Source organism: Haemorhous mexicanus, chromosome 26 (assembly GCF_027477595.1).
Source record: "Haemorhous mexicanus isolate bHaeMex1 chromosome 26, bHaeMex1.pri, whole genome shotgun sequence".
NCBI lineage: Eukaryota > Metazoa > Chordata > Aves > Passeriformes > Fringillidae > Haemorhous > Haemorhous mexicanus.
In genome coordinates this window covers 1,733,530-1,739,542 of record NC_082366.1, presented here as the reverse complement: position 1 = coordinate 1,739,542, position 6,013 = coordinate 1,733,530, and positions in this window count along the sequence as shown.

The following is a 6,013-nucleotide window of genomic DNA, read 5'->3' as shown; positions in this document are numbered from 1 at the left end:
CCTGCCACACGGACACCTCGGCACTGAGCGCTGTCTCGGGGGGGCTTTGTCCTCTGCAGGCAACCGTGGTGATGTGGAAGATCCTCCAGGAGCCCTGTATCCCACGTATACTGAAGGTGTATTTCCCCCGCCTCTTTGTGCACCTGCTCTTCCAAGTGTTCTTCAGCACCCTGGATGTGCCAGAGGAGGTCGATATCTTCTGGATGGAATGCCAGGAAGAGCACGGCCTTGCCACCAGCCCCAACAGGTGCTCCATCCCAGTCCTCCTGTCCCTGCCACGTGGCCTGCGAAGGAGCCAGTGCTGCCAGCGTGACCTGCTGGGCTTTGCTCTGCACACAGGTTTGCGGTGCGGACCCTGAAGTCCCTGCTCTGCCTTCTCCGGTGTGAGGATGTGGTGGTGGCAATGGAACGCAGGTGTGGCTGGGACACGCTGCTCTCTGTTGACACCCACCACTTTGCCGTGGCTCTGCTGGCCAGGTGAGACCCCCTTCTCCCCCACTGCCTCTGACATTTGTGCTCTGTGCCCCGGTGCCCCACACAGCCCCCGTGGTCATGGGCTTGAAGGCCCTGTCACTGAGGGACGGCCAAGCAGACTCGAAGAGGAAGGGAGAGGAGGATGCCAGTGAGCAACCAACTCTCAAATGGCCCACGTCCCCTTGCTGGAAGGGTGGTGGAGAAAGATGAGAAGTGTGTGAGTCACTCCTGGGAGAGGTTGGCCCCACTGGCTCAGGGTCTTGTTTCCTTTTTCCTCTCGTCAGAGAAATTTGCCATTCATCTGTACGCTTTTGCTCTGGAATTGCATTCTACGTGCTCAGCCTCCTTGGCGAAGAGATGCCCTATTGGGATTTCCCTGCCCTGGCATTCCTTGTGGAGGTGAGCCTCAAGGCCAGCACTGCCTGGCTGAGCTGCCTCCCAGCTCTCTGCCCTCTCACAGCCACAGCTGCCAAGAGGGTGCCCGTGCCCTGTGCTGCTGCCCGGCCCAGCCCTTTGCTGTTCCAGGCACCTGCTGGCGGGGTCCCCTGTCACTGCCCTGTGCCTTTCAGGTCCTCCAGTGCCTGGACTTGAGGGAATGCAGTGACAGTGTTCTGGAGATCATGTCACAGAACCTGCAGAGCGAGCACAGGGCGAGGCGTTACTTGGCCCTCAGAGGCCTCGTAGTGCTGGGCAAGAACCCCTTGATGGTGAGAAGGGGGCAGTGCCTGAAGCCGTGCAGGCAGCGTGGGGCCGGGCAACGCAGTGGCTTGGCCTCGCCTGGGCTTCGGGCCCTGGGGCAGCTGCTCCCAGCTCTCCTGCCTCCCGCTTCAGCTGCCCGAGTGCTTCGGGACAGGCCTTTGGCCTCTGGGCCCTGCGGCAGCAGGGTGGTGTTTCACAAACTTGTGATCCACACAGGCCGAAAAAATGAGGAGCCTGAATGAAAGCCTTGTGGATCTTCTGGATGAAAATGATAGCGACATGGTCAGGATGACCATTCTTCTACTCAGATACACTCTCCTGGATAATGGCGCCCCAATACCCACCCCCATCGCCCTGCAGCTGGCTGAGGCACTCCTGCCACTCTTTGACTGCGTAAGGCTCTGTGCCCACAGCCACGGCCCCTGGGTGCTGCCCGGACGCTTGGTGCCCTGTGGAGATGCAGCCCTGTGCCCTGGGGGGCCTGAAGCAGCTGATGCTGAGGTGTTTTGTCCTTCCTTTCACACAGCATGATAGCCAGGTGCAGCTGAGCTCCATGTGTGTCTTTCAAGAGATGCTGGACTTACTAACAGAAGATGGAAGAAAGGCCCTGAAGTCACAAGTGCGCCAGAGCCTGCTTCCACTCTACATCCACTGCCATGATGAGGATCAGCTTGTTGCTGAGGTGAGGGCTTGTGGCCGGCTGCTGTCCCCCTGGGAGTGGGCTGGGCTGCCTCCTGCCCTGGCTTCCTCCCAGGCTGCAGCCCCCTCCAGGCTGTGGCACTGGGATGCTCCTGCGCTCCTGGGATGGCCTGTGGGGCCATCTGTGCGTCTCTGCTGCTCTCCAGGCCTCCAGGGAAACGCTGCATTCTTCAGCCACATTCCTGAAGAGGAGGGATCTCGAACAAATGCTGCAGGTGGATCAGACATGGAGGTTCGGCAAGTGCCTGGTAAGGACAGCCGAGAATCCCCAGCCTCAGCCTGAAGGCCCCCGAGGGTGTTGCTCAGTGTGCGGGGCTGGCAGCTCTTTCCCTGCCCGCTGCTGCACACAGAGGCCGCGCGGGCTCTACTCCAGGCTCCCGTGGGCCCGAGCCGGGGGCCCATGGAGCCCCGGCCCGGCGGGGCTGCGGGGCGGAGCGGCACCGCGGCTCCCCGGGCAGCAGCCGGCCCTCTGGCCCCTCCCCTCGGGAGCCCGGCCCCAGCGGCTGCTGGCCGCGCCTCAGGGCTGTGCGGGCAGGGAGGGGCTGAGCCCGCGCCAACCCTTCCTTCCCTCCCGCCGCTCTCTCCAGCTGGCCGAGGACAGGAGTCAAGCGGCCGAGCACCTGCTCCAGGCCCTGCCCTACCTGCAGAGCCCACAGGAGCCCCTGCGAGAGGCGGCCATCAGGTTCCTGGGTGAGCCACGAGCCCGGGCTCCCTCCCCAGCCCGCCGCAGCTCGGCCCCAGCCCCACCTGCTGCCCCGGCAGCGCCAGCTGGACCCAGCGCCGTGGAGCCCTGCCTGGCCTCGGCGCCGCTGCCGCCCTCTGGCAGCCGTGCCCTTGGGCGGCAGGGTGCGGCCAGGGCCGGGCTGAGCCCTGCCGGGCCAGCAGGCCGTGTGGCCACAGCGCCGGCAGCGCCGCTGGCAGGGAGCTGTGCCGCTGGGGCCGTGACAGGCTCTGTGTTCGCAGGGATCGGCGGGCGGCACCTGAGGGGGCAGCAGCAAGAGCTCCAGCTGATCTGCAGTGGTGAGTGAGGGCAGCGGGCTGACAGCGGGGGGAGAGCTGCAAGCCCTGCTCCGGCTGCAGAGGCCTCTGCTCCCGTGAGCAGAGCATACTGAGATTTCAGGGCCACGTGTGCCACTCGTGGCCAGCAGCTTCGGGCTGATCCCCTTGGTCCCTGCTCCCACCTGGCCATGGCAAGAGCTGGCCGGGATGGCCCTGGCAGGGAGCTCTCCTCAGCTCCCCGCAGATCCGACATCTGAACCGTGGCTCTGTTCCTCTCTCTTGCAGCCCTGGAACGCCTGACGGAGGACATGAGCAGTATTGTGTCAGAGCTGGCACTTGAAACCCTTCATGTCCTCCGAGCAACAGCGAGTGGGCAATATTCCATCTTCCAGAGGCTGCAAGATCAGCTGCGCAGGGCATGGAGGACTCGGCCTCGTCTGTCACGGCTCGGCTGGCTGCACTGCTGGAGCCCTGTACAGAGCTGATCCGGGAGGCTCTCTTTTCTGGGGCAACCTGAGCCAGCAGGGATTTTCTTTTTCTTTATGATTTTTCTTTTCCTCCCTTCCATTTTTTATCCAATGTAAATATAGAATGTGTTATAGTATAGAGACTCTCAGGAGCTTTTCTTTGCTGCCCAGGGTCCGTAGGGCACAGGGGAAGTAGGGAAAAGGGTGCTTGTACTTAGCATCCTGCCCAGGTGTGCAGTGCTGCAGGGAAAACGGCCCGAAGCCCCTCGGCCTTTGGTGGTTCCGCTGAAGCCTTTGTGCTGCCGACAGAGCGGCCGGGCAGGTGCCTGGAGATGGCCACAAGCCCTGTGCTGGGCAGGAAGCGCCATCCGTGTCCTCCCGCCCATGTGCTGCTGCCCGTGTTGCTGAGGGCTCCGAGGTGCCTCTGGATGGGGCTCCTCTGGAGCTGCTGTGGGGCTGCGGCGCTGCTGCCGGGCAGCTCGGCTGGGCTGGGGGAGACCCTGAGGAGACGGGGCCATGAAGGGATGAGCTGCTGTGGAGGCCCTGACGGGACGAGGCAGTGGGAAGGAACAAGGGGGATGTGTGTGAGGGAGTGGTTGGCAGGAGGCTACAAGGGGACAGGAGGCCCCTGAGGAGCCGGGGTGCTGGGAAGCCCTGAGCAATTGGGTGTCGGGTGCCACAAGCAGCCCCAGGCAGCCACCTTGTTCCTGGCACCCGGCTGCTCTGGCACTTCCCCAAAGCCTCTCCCAGGCCTTTGGCAGAAGCCCTCGAGGCTGGGAAACCACCCCAGCAGGAGGGTGTGGACACCCCGGAGGTGCCCAGGCTGGGGACAGGGAGAACAGGGGGCCACTGCTCGGGCACTGCACTGGGTGCTGCCAAGAAGGAGCAGGGGAAGAGTCAGGGCTGGCGGCCAGCCCGGGCCCTGGCGGCTGCCCAGGCCACGATGCTGTGACCGAGGCTCCCTGACCCAGAGCTCTGGGCTCGCAGAGCTGCTGCCACCATGGGGAGGGAGGCCATGTCTCGTCCAGCAGGGCTGCCGAGTCGCTGCTGCTATCCCGGCAGCTCTGGACCCCGCAGAAACAGCACCAGAGCGGGCTCAGGAGCGAGCACAAAAACAGCAAGTCTACTTTCAGCATGTGCAGTGGCTGCTCCATTAGGGTGCTCACATCATACTCAGAGACACAGAACAACTTCTCTGTCTCCTCTGAGACCCCTGTTTTCTGTACTTTGCCAATGCACCCGATATTAACTGCTGGCCTCAGACACACAATGCTGCACTAAATTTTAAACTCAACTGGTTTTTTATTCCTGAATACATGAAAAACCTACAGAAAGTCCATGGAGACATGATTGTGTCTCTTTAGAGTCTTTCTGTCCAGTGAAATGCAGTAGCTATTGGTGCTTTTGTGCTGGTGCTAATCCCTGCTATGGAAAAAGTCATTTCAGGAAGGAGCAACATCAACTGACAGAGACCAAGTGTGGCCAGCAATTGCTGCAGGTGCTCCAGCCATCAGCCCCTGCAGGAAGGAGCACAGCCCCCGATGCACGTGGGCTTTGGCTCCCTCTGGCACAGAAGCTCCCCGGGGGCACGGGTCTCTGGGGCAGGAGACGGGCACCAGCACTGCCAAGGCTCGGGGGGGGGCAGGCCTGTTTGGGCGGGGACTCTGCCACACCTGCTGATGTCAGCGCTCCCCGGGCCCCAGGGCTCAGAGCAGCATTCGTGCCCGGGCCCACCCGTTCCTTGTGCGTGTCACCCTCGCGGGTTTAGGATGGCCACCAGCCGGGACCTGTCCCAGGGAGGCCGTGCCAGCTTCCCTGCAAGGCCCCGTGCCCCCTTCCCAGCGCGGCTGCGTCGGCAGCCCTGGGGGCTCCTTCTGCTGCCCTGAGCCCGCAGAGCAGGGCAGCGTTTGCTGATGCTCGGAGCCCTTCCTAAAGATCCTCTTGGGCTGGCTTGGACACCTGGGGCCAGGGATTCCTTCCAGCCTGGGCCACTTTGGGTGGGCTGGGGGCGGGCTCAGGGAAGGTGGCAGTTTGTGCAAGGGCCCCTTGTGACATGGCGCAGCACAGTCACCCTGGCATGGAACGGGACAGGGTGTCCTTTGTGACACGCGGCGACATAGGAGCTGGTGGTGACTAGAGCACACCACAGTGCTTTGAGCAGGCGACGGGACAGGACGGGACAGAGCGGTGCCGTGAGGAGCCCCCGCACAGCGCGCTCGTTCGTGTCCCACCCGGAGCTTTTTTGAGGCGTTGTTCCTGCAGCTGAGCTCAAGGCCAGACTGCAGGACTTCCTGACCCGTGGTCTCCCTGAGGCTTGTCTTCTGCAGGAGCCCTTGAGGCCAGACCACAGTCCATGACAGGAGTCTCCTGTCCTTGTGGCAGGAGCCCTTGAGATTGAGTGCAGGACTTGCTGTCCTGTAGCCTTCCTGAGGCTTGTCTCCTGAAGGTGCCTTTCAGGCCCAACTTCAGGACTTGGTGACTTGGAGCTTTTCCAAGACATCCCTCCTACAAACACCGACAAATCCCGTCAGAAACATGGAGCAGAGACCACCGAGAGTGCCAAAGATGGCCTGGGTGGAGGAGGAGGAAGAAGGCCCTGTTGCTGTCCCAGCACAGGAGACTTCAGAGGTGGTGCCGTTCCAGCCACCGCAGGAGGGTGAGTGGCAGAGCTGGGC